At 43.6% G+C, this 15245-nt stretch overlaps 1 long non-coding RNA gene across 1 annotated transcript; it reads left to right on the top strand.

The window, feature by feature from the left end:
* Positions 1-692: 692 nt before the first annotated feature.
* Positions 693-6878, top strand: LOC127302971 (uncharacterized). Its single transcript, XR_007853209.2, has 12 exons — positions 693-1460; positions 1544-1664; positions 1758-2015; positions 2115-2181; positions 2782-2945; positions 3106-3456; positions 3903-3995; positions 4103-4893; positions 5225-5311; positions 5934-6078; positions 6249-6342; positions 6692-6878. It is a non-coding gene; the product is annotated as an uncharacterized lncRNA (long non-coding RNA).
* Positions 6879-15245: the final 8367 nt, after the last annotated feature.

Below are 15245 nucleotides of genomic sequence, written 5' to 3'. Positions count from 1 at the left end.
CCCCCTTGGCCGCGCCGCCTTGTGGGGTGGGGCCCCCTGGCTCCCCTCTGGCCCATCTTCGTTGCTCTGGAAGCTTCCGGGAAAAATAAGATACTGGGCGTTGATTTCGTCCAATTCCGAGAATAAATCCTTTGTAGGATTTCTGAAACCAAAAACAGCAGAAAACAGGAACTGGCACTTCGGCATCTTGTTAATAGGTTAGTTCCGGAAAATGCATCAAAACGATATAAAGTATGAATAAAACATGTAGGTATTGTCATAAAAGTAGCATGGAACATAAGAAATTATAGATACGTTTGAGACGTATCAAGCATCCCCAAGCTTAGTTCCTACTCGCCCTCTGACGTGGGCATAACCCTTCGGGTACTCGATATTGCCATACCCGATGCAAACTATGAAGCTAGACCAGCACAAGGACTCGAGAAGCTGGATCCACAAGGAAAATCAACTTGAATTTCTTCTATAAATGTTGCAATCTTACCCGGCCAACCAGACCATCCAAAGGGGCAAACCTTCGTATGACGTTGGATCGGTTCTGAATAGTAAAAATCTCCTTCCACTTTTCACTCCAGCCGTTGGATGAAGTAAAAATCTTTCCCACTCGTTTAGCTTCTAAAAGAGTCCATGACACCTGGGACCAGCTATGTGCGGGCCCCGGCGGCGAGAGGCAGACACGGCCGGTTGATCGGTCGCGTTCTTTTTCCTCTCCGCATGGCAGGGGTGAAACCCTAGATCGCTGCTCCAATCCCCTGTGCTCCTTTCTTGCCCAATCCCCGTTTCTCGTCTCTCCTCCTCTCCAATGGTGGCGCGCCGCATCTCCTTGGGATGGAGCCAGAGGAGGACGACCACGGTGGCAGGTCGGAGAAGACGATGCAGGAGGCCGCACGAAGGCGGGTGGCGGCACAGAGAGTGGTGGCCGCGCGACGCCTCGCCGCGCCTTGAGAAGCCCGTCCACAACCGGCTCCTGGCGGAGCTCGCTCGCGCCGGAGGTCGCCTGCCCGGTCTCTGGCGGAGCTCGCCCGCACCGGCCCCTGGCAAAGGGAGCCCGCGCCCCTGCGGCGTCCCTGGGAGCGGTGCATCTGGGGGAAAGGCTCTCGAGCGCCGGCGGCGGCAGGGAGCAGCGACGCCGGCGGCTGGAGGCGGCAGGGATCAGCGACTACGACGGTTGGACGCAGCAGCCGCGATGACAGGCGGCGCGTGGCGGCGCATCTGGCAGCCATAAAGAGGAGACCTATGGCCTGTCGTCGTTGTCCTCGGCAGGGGGTGGTCGACGGCGATGGAGACGTCTCAGGTCTGGGGGAGCCATGGCTAGCCCCAACCCGTTTCTCTCTCACTGAGCTGGAACTGCTACTTCGGTCGATCTCTTCCTCCTGCTCAACAGCTGAAGCACAAACAGCCAGTGCAGAACCGTTCTGCCAGAACGCCTGCCTAACCTCGCCATATTTGGCCCTCTCAAGAAGGTGCACGCTGCTCTCCTTTTCATGATATTTGCCTCGTTCTTCAAGTGCCTTGCTCCTAGAGCTTCTAATCTTTGTTTGTGCAGACTTGTTTTCTCTATGCCTACAAGGTGGTTGATGAAATTCCAAGAAGGATCTGGGGATGGATTGATCTAGGCAAGCAATGTGATTTACAGCCAGCTTCAAATCATCAGCAACTTCCCAGGTGTATGTAGTGTTTTGTTCCCTTTTCGTCTTATTTTGTGGTATTTTCTTCCCCTTGCCGCTGCAACTTTTACAAATCATGAATTGTTGATGCAGGTTGAAGAGAAAAAAAGGAGAAAATTGTTGTTGGGAGGCAAAAATACTGACGATGAGCTCTTAACCAGATTATCCGTCTGAATAGTTTGTATTCTTGCTATACGACCTTGTTCGTTGCATTCTTGGGTGTTTTGACAAGGAGCAAGTAATGTTGGGAATGGAATATTACGATGAAAGCATATGCAATAGTGCGTTGAAGTCATTCCCTTCAGTTCTGAACTAGAGAGTGCAGCAGTAAAGAAATGAAAGAAGCATAAAGTGAGTTTGATTGAGTATCTGAGATCAGTAGTTTGTAGTTCTAAAGTGACATGATATTTTAGGTTAGAATCTTCTTAAATCAATCTTCGTTGGTTGCAGGGATGCAAAGTGAGCGTCTATACACTTTGGAATTGGGAGACGACAAAGGTTCAATCTTTTACTATGTGTGAGTATAAAATAGTGCTTCCTAATAGATACTAATGCAGATGTTTCCAATTGCCAAAATTACCAAAATGGCTTGTTTTGTTGTGAAGGGAACCTTTGTATACTGATATTGCTGGGCCCTGCTCTGCTTACCTTTTCTTGCAATCTTTTTGTTTTGTATTATTTGCTAATGATGCATTAATCTGTTATGGTTTACGAAGTGTCATTTGTTTACTATACAAAAGAAGCAGGGTAACTGTTTGGTGACAAAAGAAGCGGATAACTCATATGAATATATGGTCTGCAAAATAATAGTGTGCTCAATCCCAGATTTTCAGTGTCGGTATATAAAACTGACAATGGTTTGTTCTATGCTATGTTTAGAAGTAGCTTTACAACTCTCTCTCTCTCTCTCTCTCTCTTTAAATGAGTAGCATTGTTGAGACAGATGTGAGCATGGCTGAAAGCAATGTATTTACTGCTATAGTTCAGTTTACTGTGTGTGTAGATGTGGTCTTTTAAGTTGTTAAATCTCTCCATTATAACATTATGTGTGAGTAGATGTGGTCTTTTAAGTTGTTAAATCTCTCCATTATAACATGATATCTTCTTTTCTTTACAGGTCAAGACATCATTTCCAAATACAGAAGTATTCTGTCCATCCAAATTCGTGCATCTAGCCAAACAATTCTTGATGTTGCTTTGAGCTAGCTGCATGGTTCAGAGATGGTTCTTCATTTCGGCTTCTCTTCATTTGTGACTGGCTGCTTCTTTCAGAGCTTATGTGTGAGTTTCCCTCTTTTCAAATTCCCCTCTGAACCTACTAATTTGTTTGATGGTAGATGTGAGTGCCATATGGACACTCCAGTGTCCTGGTCATTCTAAATGCTTTGGGGGCGTTAACGTCTGTTTAATTCATTTATTGTTCACATGACGGCTTGCACAGCTCTTTGTGGTCATTGCCTTCGAAGATGGCACGAGAGCAGGCCGTCCACCACTGACAACTGGAGGACAGATGCTTGCGTCGGTGGAACAACCATCTCTGGAGACTGAGGGTGCCACCATCGTGAGGCGACAGTCGCATAGAGACGGCTGCACCGCTGGTATGCACTGTTGCATGCGAGGCGGGTAGAGCAAGGCCTGTTTTGGACGGATTCAAGGCCCGCACCTTCTCCATCTCTGCATGGCACGGCCGCAGTTCCGTCTCACAACTACCAGCAGAGGAGACACAGATTTGAGTTCACCACTACCTCATCATGTACAGTTGCTAGCTATTTCATCTCCTGTATTGTGCTAGGTATAATTTTATTTACCTTGTAATTTTCTGTTTGTTTACACTTAACTTGCTCTACATGCCTGAGTGTGTTGTTTCTGTTCGTAGTGCCCCTTCCCGTTTCTGTTCAAATTATGCATAGGTTTTAGCAGGAATGATTGAAGTGATTTTCGTGTTGGAGAGTTTGTTGGCTCTGTCGATCTATCTGTTTATTATGATCTTCATACAGAACCTGTATAATGACATGGAAAACTGATAGGCATGAGCGGTATAGTATAATCCCAGATCATTGGTAGATGCATGGGACTGTCATCCGATACATCATATAGCATGACTTTGAAACACTGGCATCGGTATTCGAATATTCAAAGTTAGTGTTGAGATATTCTGTCGAATATTATTAGATAGGCCAGTGTATTCATATAATATCTGTTGAAGTACTCTTATGATCTTATCTTGTTGGTATGCAGCTTGTTGTGGTGGATTAAATATATTGCTTTAACCCAATTTGCAAAGCTGGATTTCTGTTAGGAGGGGCATCTACAGTGTTTCCTTAACATCAGGTAGGTCATGTCACAATTGTTACCTATTCATATGACTTCTTCCTGTAGGAGTAGGATGCAATTGAGCAAGCATACATCCCTAAAACGCTTCATTGTTATTTTTGTAGCTAGGGGAAGAGACCATGGGAAGCAAGGGGAAAGTTTGGAAGTTGGTAAGTCATTTACCATAGCTCTCAACCATGGCCTGGTAATAGTCTTCTTGTTATCTTTTTATTTTCCAATGAAAACCTGTGGGGGACGATAATAGTGGGAAATTCTAAGTGTGTTTTGTTTACAGGCATTGACATGCATATCTTATTTAAACCTTGAGGCTCTAAAGTCATAATATGCATATCTTATTGAAAACCTTGAGGCTCTAAAGCCCTACATTCCAAATTTCAACACATGAATTGTCTAGGAAGATTTTGAACTAAGCAGAAATCAAATAATATTTTGATGTATCTCCTTTCATCTAAATAAAGAACATGACATTTCCTTTCTAGCAAATTAAATTGTATCTTTGCATTTCTGTAATTTGTTCAGCCTGTGACTTTTGGTGTTTCTGTGAAGATTTTCAAGTATCACTTCCAAATTTCAGATCATGAATTGGCTAGGAGGATTTCCAGCTATGCATAACTCAAACAATATTTGTATTATCTCTTTTTGTGGCATTTTCTTCCCAGCAAATAAAATTGCATCTTTACGGTTATTCTGAAAAATAATTTTCTCCATCTATGTGGGAATATCTTCAGTCATGTAGTATTACTTACATTTTGTGTTCTCTCTGTTCACCACATGAATAAGAGAACACGGCGACTCTGGGTCGGCTCTCGTGGTGGCGCTGGGTGAAGGAGATAATGGGGCCGTTGTTGGGTGGAGGAGGGGGGCTTGGGGTGTTGCCTAGAGCGCAGATGATGGGGTATAATTTTTCCTCCCACTGGGACATGATGAAAATTTTCTTGTAACATGTTCAGCCTTTCGGATTATCTATTTGCAATGCATTTTCTCCAACGATTCGGAATATCAGTCTTCATATTCATTCCTTCGATAGAGTTATGTGCCTTTGTTGTGTTGTGCATGTCGATGACAATGTTTAGACAGTTATACTGCATCATGTGTGCTTCATTTACCTCTGTCCATATATGGTGATTGGTGTCTTGTTATTACTATATTTTTACCTTCTTATTTGGTGAAGAAGCCCTTCCACCCAAAACCTCTGATTCATATCATATGCATTGTTTTCTTCATAGTTGCAGTAGTGCAAGCCATACCCTGTAATAATGAGCAATCACCGTGTAGTCGATTTTACAGACGACGACAACAAGGTGAATGAACAGGTGGGTTCCAGTGCCCATCTCAGTAGAAAATTTCCTTGCCAAATTATGATGATGTTCTAACTTTTCAGTTTATTGTTGATCGGAGGCTGCAATCAATGAGAATAGAATACTATGTTTCATTCCGGTATTAGGCCCCTCCTCCTGAAGTCAGGATACAACATAAATATAATTATATAATTCAACTCTGCTTAAAGGAGGCTCCCCACATAATTTAATTCCCTGATGTTTTGGGTTGAAATCTGTGCTCATGTTTGCTAATGTTTAATTTTCTAATTTCCTGATGGCCTTATAATCTTATACCGACTTTATTTAATCTTTGTAATTCATTTATAATATTACATTAGTACACTGGAATAGAAGTAGTACAGGGAGATTAAGAAAACATTGATGTGTACTTAATACAAAACTTTTCCATGATTGTCCTTCATCCTGGTACTTATTTGTTTCGGCATCTTAATAAGGTGTTTTAGCTTTGTTATTGTTGTCCCAATGCATATAATAAAGTGGACCATGCACAAACATTCAACTTTCAAATATGCATTTCTCTGCTATTGTACAATGGAGTAGGACTTTCCTGTAATTTTAGTTTTCATTCCCTGAAGCCCAGCCTTTTAAAATGCAGGTTATAGGTTGAGGCCACGGAAAGCAAGCGCACCAGAAAACGTCCCAAGCCATTCGGTTAAATGTGCAGGATACATGATCAGGTTATGATGGATTCTGCAGCTTATGTTTCTGTTAGCAAAATGGACAACATCCAGCGCTTCTTGGTAAGATAACATCTCGTCGTAAAAAAAGTGTCTTGTGTGTCCCTGTTTTGTCTGAAATTTGGTGGCAGCGGTTCTAGCAGTTAGGATATTGTTAGGGCTTTGTTGCAACTTACATTTTTTGCTTTCTGTCTCATATTTTTATCTAGCCGGTGATTATCTAAAACTTACAGGATAATATGTTGAGGTTCAGGAATCAATACATGGGCAAGAAAAATTCTGAAGGTGATGCTGATTCTTTTATTCCAGTACATGCTGAATATGGAGGTATACAATCGGTTTCTCCACTACTATTTCTTTGTATTTTGGTTCTTCCTAAAAATAATCCCTTCCCGACTAATTTATGCACATGTGTTCTTGTTTTTAAAAGGTAAGAAAATAAATCATTGGGAGTTATTTGTTGATGTCTATTTACAGTACTCAGTTTTAATTAACAAATACATTGTATTCGCTGAGGAAAACATGCTTTCCTTTTTTCACTGTACTTCTTTTACTTCGATGAAAACACTCCTTTTTATTCCCCCGCTCCTGTTTATATACTTTTGCTTGTTGCTTTTTTCTGTACTTATTTTATTTATGCTGGCTTAAAGTGTATCCTTGCCTTATTTTTCTTCAGGAAAAGGACATGGATGCTCTATCTTCAGGAAAAGGACATGGATGATCTAGAAGATATGCACCCTCAAGGAGAATAGGTCGGGTAATTGTTTTTGCATGTGAATTCTCTTGTTCTTTGTTTTTCATGGGGGTTAGTTATTCTGTTTTGACATCTGTTGGGTTGAAGCTTGTGCTTTTACACTAGGAAGCGCGGTTAACTTTTCTTCCTAAACGAGGAATGGTGCTTTAATTATATATGAATGCAAACATTCGGATACATACAATGTTTCTATTATAATGTCTCCTAGATATGCATACTGCGTATAGAGTTTCGTTTATAGCTTAACTTTTTACGAGTGATTGATGTCTGAATTTGGGTATCTCCTTATATGTGTATTCTGTATTTTGGCACATTGCTTACCCCTGAACTGTGTTGTGATATATTGTGCACAAAAGAGCAAACTTAAAACAATATTTGGGAATAGCCTGTATTATGGAATATTGGTTAAATAGACAGTAGACTGTACTTTAAAATTCTATAAGCCTAAAAAATAGCTCCAGTCTTCATTACATTGTCTGACGTCCTGACTTATATTTATGTTGGGTTGGATACGTACATAGTAGGATCATTTATTCTTGCCCCCTCCAAATTTGTTGGTCAACATAGAAATAGTAGTGGCTTTCTTCCCCAAAGATCTGTAGCTCGTGGAAGCGAAAGATGTGACACAAGGAACAGATGAAAGAGGAATAGGAAGATGCCCGGTGCCTCCAAACATTCTTGTTGCCTGACGGTGAGAACCGAGTTACAAACAAGCATTGATGTGATAAGAAGCCTACTCCTACAGTGACGCGTTGAAGCGCGTCTTTATTTGATTTGTGAAACAAGCAGTGTAGTATTGGGTTATATTGAATGCAACTATCTAATTCTTTTGAAGTTGGTGAAGGAACATAAAGCTTCAGTAAATCCATTAAAGGCTGTTAGGTATCTTCTACCTGTGCAATGCAACATTGTTTTTGGAAATGGAGATTCCCAGGTAATATTTCCATTGCTCCTAGAAATGGTGTTTATGTATTTTCTCTTTTGCAAGAAGATATTGAAGCCCTAGAACTATAGGAGTGCAGTTTACACAACTAAATAAGGTTAATAACCAGTTAATTAAGTTCATGCTGCTTTGTTTCTTTGACTAATAAACTTCCTCGCCAATGTTTATTCCATTCAAATGCAAGACACGTTTAAGACATCTCACTGGTGAGGAAAAATAACCAACATTAAGTGTTCCATCCTCTCTTGATAGAGCATTGATGGTCAACATATCGTTTAAGGAAGATGCATAGGACTTGATGCAAGTCTTAATTCTATTCTTGCACATTGCTTTCTACAGGTTGCTTTAGACCTCTTTTGAACTCCAACAATAATTGTTGAATGATTCATATGAATGATGTAGATTAAATTATGTGCACCTCGTGGTACAACAAGTCCCAAATTCCTGATGAGGCGGGCAATAATGCAGATATGTATGCTACCTTCAGGATTTCAGCTTGGTATTGATTTTTTTGTTAGTGAAGAGTTCTTACTTCCCCATAGTTCTGAGTTATTTTCACCTGCAGTTTATCATTCACTTACATGATTAATGAAAACTCAGTTCTTGATGCTCACTTTGTGGGACTGAAAAATATAGCATGATAGTATGAATTTATATTTGCATTATATTCTCAAAACAATAGCATGATAGTTACACTTATACGATAGTATCGTTGTTAGGGTCTTGAAGATATTTACTTCTCTATGGATTCGTTTTTTCCCACATTTTAGCAAACATCTGTCCATAAGGGGCGTAGCAGAGGTCATAGCGACAAACCAGTAGCGACGGCTTAGGAGAAGAGAAGAGGAGCACACCAAAGACGAGGGAGCATGCAGTCCACAACCAACAATCATTGCAGGTGTTAGTGCCACCTATGTTCTGTATTATATTTATGACAATATTAGTTTTAGATGGACCACCTGTTGTATCTATCTATGTTGCAATCTATGATGGGTGGCTAACTGGGATCTCACGGTTTAAACCCAATAAATCCCAGTCATATATAACACCATGGATAAAATTTATGGGTCACAATATTGTCTTGCTTTTACCTTTGCGTTGGATGCAATGGGTTATCAATGGCAGAATTAAGCGTATGACCCATAACTACTACGAGACTAAATTGTGCATCCGCTTGAAGCTGGAACCGGCAGATTTCAGAGGTCTCAGCGTGTCTCGAGACAATTTTACTGCCTATATTTGATGAAGTTGACATGTACGATCTATGTCAGCTACTTAAACTTCTTTGTAAATATGATTTCATGTTTCACTAAATATGAGTACCATGAGACCTGTATTCCTGTAGGTGGTTAATCAAATATATTAATTACTGTTAGCAGCTAACATTATTATACCCATTCTATGAATCAAGGATCCCACGATGTATGTCATACATCTATTTACTTACAAGATTAAATTGACTACTGCCAGCATTGTTCTACTTCTCTAACGATCCACCTATGGTTAATATAGAGATAATTTATACTCAAGTAATATTATGATGTGATTCCAGCCTCTTTCGCCTATATCAAATAAGTGTTTTCTTTAGTTTGCTTAATATATGTTGAATCCAGACCCCTAACGGCAATGGTATGATGCTAGATTGATGGGTGGGTCTAAGGGGTCGGAAGAGGAAGAGGAGTATGCAGGAGAGGCGGAAGGAACCGTCAAATGGAGATGCGGAAAGAACCGTCAAATGGAGGGCAGAGGGAGTAGCCAACAAAGGGCAAAGTGTCTGTCGAGGACATTTTCTGCAATGCACGCAGTCGGATGATGATGGAGCTAAATCTTATGGTTTAAATTCTTACTTGATTCTTTCATTTGCGCGATAGCGCAACCGGTCATCTAGTTGCAAGAAAGAAGACTCCAATACGAATCCTACTAGGACTCTTGTAAACCCTAGCTTGACTGATATATAAAGCCAGGTAGGGGCACCCCTAAGCATAATCAGAAACATAAAACATAGGGCGACACGCCTAGACATCACAACCCATAGATTAGAACTAGACTAGATTCAATAACTCCGCCTATGGCGGTCCCCTGTACTCATATATTCATATAGTGGATTGCTAGCAGGACGTAGCGATCCTCCACCGTGGGGACGTGAACCTGGGTACATCGTGTACCGCCTCGCTCCCGGAACTTCCGTCGTCGCCTTTCTCTAAAACCAAAGCCTCTCATGGTGGGCATTGCCGAGGAACCGCCTCATCAATTGGCGCCGTCTGTGGGAACGCGACGACTGAATTACGTTATCCGGGCGGGATCCATCATCATCGACAACCTACAGAATTTCAACGGTGTTTCCAGTGTTTGTGAGAAAGACCAGCTCAGGCCTGGAAGATTCAAGTGGGATTCGCTTTTTCGTCTAAGCTCCAAACCCGCCTAGTTGCTGATTAAAGAAGTATTGGAAGGTCAAACGTGCGTGCATCAAGCATAGAGCTCTGTCCGTATGTCACTCGATTGGATCAATCAATCACAATAAGAAGACATCAAGCCACACGGGATAAGGAATCGGTCTGCCAAAAGTTTACGTCAATCAGCACCAACTTGAGCTATGGGTTAACACACAACTGGCCGTGTACCAGCGTTCAAGAAAAATAAACGAGACAGGTATGGATCGTCTAGCTGACGTATACGGGTCAGCAGTATACTCGTCGGACCACTTCAACTACGGGCGATTTCTTGGTCGTTACGTTCGGAAGAACGAATATCGCCATCGACTATGAGCACGGTTATATCAGCACCGTCCGATACAAAAAATCAGGTGCTATACTTCCAGTTAACTACTCTTTGCAAATTTATTTGGCCAAATATTCTTCGGTCCATACTATTATTTGTGCATAGTTTTTTGCGCCGTAATATGACTGCAGATCGGAACAAAGCTTCGACTTCTTCACCGCGCACAGTCGCCACGCTCGGAAGCTCGCTCGTTGCATCACGGACTTGATATATTCGGGAGCTCGCCCGTCGACTGCCCTGCTCGGCTGACCGCGCCCGCCATCGCGCACTCTTCTTACTTGGGGGCTCGCCTGCCGCGGACCCGACATTACGGACCCGATATATTCGGATGCTCACCCGCAGCGGATCGACTATGTCAACCGCGTCCTCTTCATCGGCCACGTCAGCTAGGCGCCGCGTGGACTCTCTTGGATGGCGGAATTATTTCGACTGCGCCTGCCGCATGGACTATCTCTGTCCGCGGAATTATTTCGGCTGTGCCTGCCGCATGGACTATCTCTGTCCGCGGAATTATTTCGGCTTCTCTGGCCGCGGAATTATTTCGGCTTCTCTGGCCGCGGAATTATTTCGGCTGCGCCCGCCGGCATGAATTATCTTGGATGGCGGGATTATTTCGGCTGCGCCCGCCGCATGAATTATCTTGGATGGCGCAACTATTCCGACTGCGCCTGCAGAACTAAGTGTTCCTCTTTCTTTCGCCACACCCGATGTTTGGGGAGGTGCCATTACATCGTTACCTCCAGTACCCTCGATTACTCGGTGGATTTATTTTCCCCGAATCAGTGGATTTATTTTCTCCATCATCTATGATTACTCGACGGACTTATCTTCTTCGGCTCTAGATATATCTCCTCCCGATGCACTCTCGGGTTGGTGGATTCATCATCTGGAATATTCAATGGATATCATCTTATTTAATATCGACCCGATGCGATCCCATCGGGAGCGCTGGAATTACTCGGGGGCTCCTGGAATATCTTCGAGCTATTGCGGTTACTCCCATCGGGAGCACCAGTGTACTGGAATTCAAGAAGATATGAAGACTATTACTCCCATCGGGAGCGCCGGTGTGCTGGAATTATTACTCCCATCGGGAGCGCTGGTGTATTGGAATTCAAGAGGAAATGAAGACTCCTTATACCTGAAGTTATCATCTAAAAGCCTCTGAAAATACGAGTGCTGCAATGGATGGTAATCAACGGGACATTGCTCTTTTCCTTTGCTATAGATGCCTCAAAGAGTGCCGCAAATAGCAAGGATCATGAAGCAACGAAGACCTTGCTCTTTTCCTTTGCTATAGATGCCTCAAAGAGTGCCGCAAATAGCAAGGATCATGAAGCAACGAAGACCTTGCTCTTTTCCTTTGCTATAGATGCCTCAAAGAGTGCCGCAAATAGCAAGGATCATGAAGCAACGGGGACCTTGCTCTTTTCTTTTGCTATAGATGCCTCAAAGAGTGCCGCAGATAGCAAGGATCATGAAACACATACGAAAACGACCCACGGTCAAGACATGCATCGGTTGAAAGCAAAGTTGCACATACAACGGGTTTAGCAAGACCTGCAACACGAGCTGATCACTCAAACAATTTGCTGACCAACGAATAAACATACGCTTAAACGGGCAATTAAGATTTGCTACTTCAAAATTTGCCAACGGCATTGACACGGTAAAAGTGCATATATATGTACCTACCGAAAAACTTACGAACAATGGCATCAACGATGCTCAAAGGTGCATTGAGGATTGCCCCTTGAAATATACAACAACGTGTCAACGGCACCTGAAGAAAACTATAAACATCGAGTTGCTCGACTTGAGTCTACTCACGGTTTGCAAGCATCAGTGCCCAGACTTGGGGGCTACTTCCATCGGGAGCGCTGGACGCGCACCCGATAAAATTATCGGCTCTTCCAAGATATCATCCAAATCATCGGCTCCTTTGGGCCATCATCCGAATCATCGGCTCCTGTGGGCCATCATCCGAATCATCGGCTCCACTGAGCCATCATCCGAATCATCGGCTCCTGTGGGCCATCATCCGAATCATCGGCTCCTCTGGGCCATCATCTCAATCATCGTCTCCTCAGGGCCATCATCCCAATCATTGACTCCCTCTGGGATATCATCTGAATCATCAACTCCTCTATCTATGGCATCATCAGAGTCATCGGCATCAAGTTCTCGGAACTTGAAAAAGTCTACGGTGTTTGACTTGGCATTTTTACACCCTATACATAACTATTTCATATTTATCTACAGGCTTGGGGGTTACTCCCATGGGCCAGGTGCGACCAAGGGTGGGGCCGCGCCTTCCCTACGTACTACCACGTGGCAGCTCTCCTGCGCGTGTCCTTCTGGCTCCGTCTTCGTCCCGGAAAAATAAGACTCTGGGCTTTTGTTTCGTCCAATTCTGAGAAACTTTCATGTACAACTTTTCTGAAACACAAAAACTGCAGAAAACAGGAACTGGCACTGCGGCACTGTGTTAATAGGTTAGTCCCAGAAAATGCTAAAAAGTGTGGAAAAGTGCACATAAAACATATAAGAATTGTAACAAAACAAGCATGGAGCATCAAAAATTATAGATACGTTTGGGACGTATCAGTGTCAGTAATTCTTTCAATGTGGCTGATTTGACACCATATGACGAAGAAAACCTTGGAGCGTCGAGGTCGACGCCTTTTGAATGGGGGAGATGATGAGGACATCACCACCGAACCATTACCTCCGTCATTACAAGATGAAGACGATGCTGCTGTAAAGCTCAAGTCCAATGAATTTAGGATTAGACCCATTACAAGGGCTCGTGTGTAGCTACTCAAACAACAGGTGAACTTGTTCCTAAATGATACTTTGATCGATGAGAACTTTATACTGCCTAAGTCTTTTTACTTATGTATGATCAGGTACGAAGAGGGAGCAAGCATCGCACGAGGAGGAGAGGAGCAGCTGGACATGGAGCTGGACATGTAGTTGGACATGAAGATATCTCTTGGACGCGCGAGGGAGGAGAGGGAGGCATGCGCGAAGGAGGAGCAATTCAGGCCGGTCTCACGCCCGGCGCAACCGGCCAGCCCGATCCCACACCCGGTCCAACCGGACGCTCCGCCGAATGAGCCTGGTGCAAACCGGCTCTCACACTTGTGCCAACCGGGCACAATTCAGTAAGCCTCTCACCCCCATCCGGTGCCAGCCCGGTCCCTGGCCCGGTCCAAACCGGATCGGTCGGTCCCTGGCCCGGTCGACCGGCCCCCTGATCGGCCGTGTCCGAGTCAGTCTTGACCAGATCCCGATCTGGGTCAGTTTTTAATGTATTTTCTCAACTTCTGGTTGTCCTGAATCCCTATATAAGTGCCCAGGACGCTCCCAAATTAGTTTTAGACCACGTTTAAGATCAACCCTAGTTCATAGTTGATTGCTTTGCAACTCTATTGAATATATACACCAATTCACATTGATCTGGTGTTTTGCTAATGAAAGTCTTGTGTGATCTGCTGTTCCATTGGGAATTAGACGGTTGCAACTTATCGCTTCGTGGTCGGCGGCTACGTGCGCAAGTGTGTGGAGTTGCGAATATCTTGCAGGGTTGAGAGTTGTTGCATTGGCGACAGGGATCGATCGAGAGACTCGTCAGCGTCATACAAGTTATCATCCACTTCATCATCGTGTATCTCCGATGTGTTCATCACGTGTTCATCACATCCACTATCACTTACTGAGAAGATCGGGCAACCCCTTGTCAACCTCTCAATACGGTAAACCGGGAAAATCATCCAACTCGAACATGCAACATGAGATGCATCCGGAATTCGTTTCTGTTTCCGATGAGCTAGAGCTTGTCATGAGAATGAACATAAGCTCCAAAGCATCTCATGGATAAGAACCAACAACAACCAAGAAACACGATGCAATGTATACAAGGTTTGTGATCTCTTCGACGATGTGACCAACTATCCTACCGAGCACAAACCTTGACCTTGCACATTCCACTCGTGTCGGGCAAGCTCCGTCTTCATCCCTCTTCAATAATGCACATGCCACCATCTTTATCCAACATACACGCATTCATCTTCTACACCGTCTTCATCCCTCTTCATCTTCTACACCGTCTTCATCTTCTACACCGTCTTCATTCGTCTTCTTCATTGCACTTGACCTCTTCTTCATCTTACAACCTTGACACCAATATGGCTCAAGCATTGCCTATGGACTCAACCTAAGAGAGAACATTAATACAACCGTTATTCCATAGGAATTATCATCAATTACCAAAACCACACATGGAGGCTCCATGTCCTTTCACCACAACTTTGTGCGCTTGGGTTCCCGTCGAGCTATGCCATCAGTACGCGCAGATCAAAAGGATAACTTTAATTTGTTTAGGGTACACTGCTGCTGGAGATGCCCTAATTCGCCCAGCCCAAAGCGAATGGGTGGGGGGTCTTGGTGTCTTTAGCCTGGCCTATCCTATTTGCATGTGCATCAGATTAGCAATACGAGATGCATCAGTCTGCTCTACGGTGAGTAACGCAAGCCTCGTAGCGATACCAGCTCAGCACTAAGACCCATGCAACACCCGCATATAAATCAAAGTATCCGAAGAATTAGTGCATCATTGGGTCAATTGCCATCAAGAAATCATCATATGATCCTTCAAAAGGAAACGGAATCACATCTAGAATGCCACCAATCCCTTTAGGCATGCATTGGCTCCCCACATGAGTGGAAAAAAGACACCCAATATCAACTCAA

The sequence above is a fragment of the Lolium perenne genome, chromosome 4 (genome assembly GCF_019359855.2).
Source record: "Lolium perenne isolate Kyuss_39 chromosome 4, Kyuss_2.0, whole genome shotgun sequence".
Lineage (NCBI taxonomy): Eukaryota > Viridiplantae > Streptophyta > Magnoliopsida > Poales > Poaceae > Lolium > Lolium perenne.
This window is presented reverse-complemented; position numbering and strand designations above follow the sequence as displayed.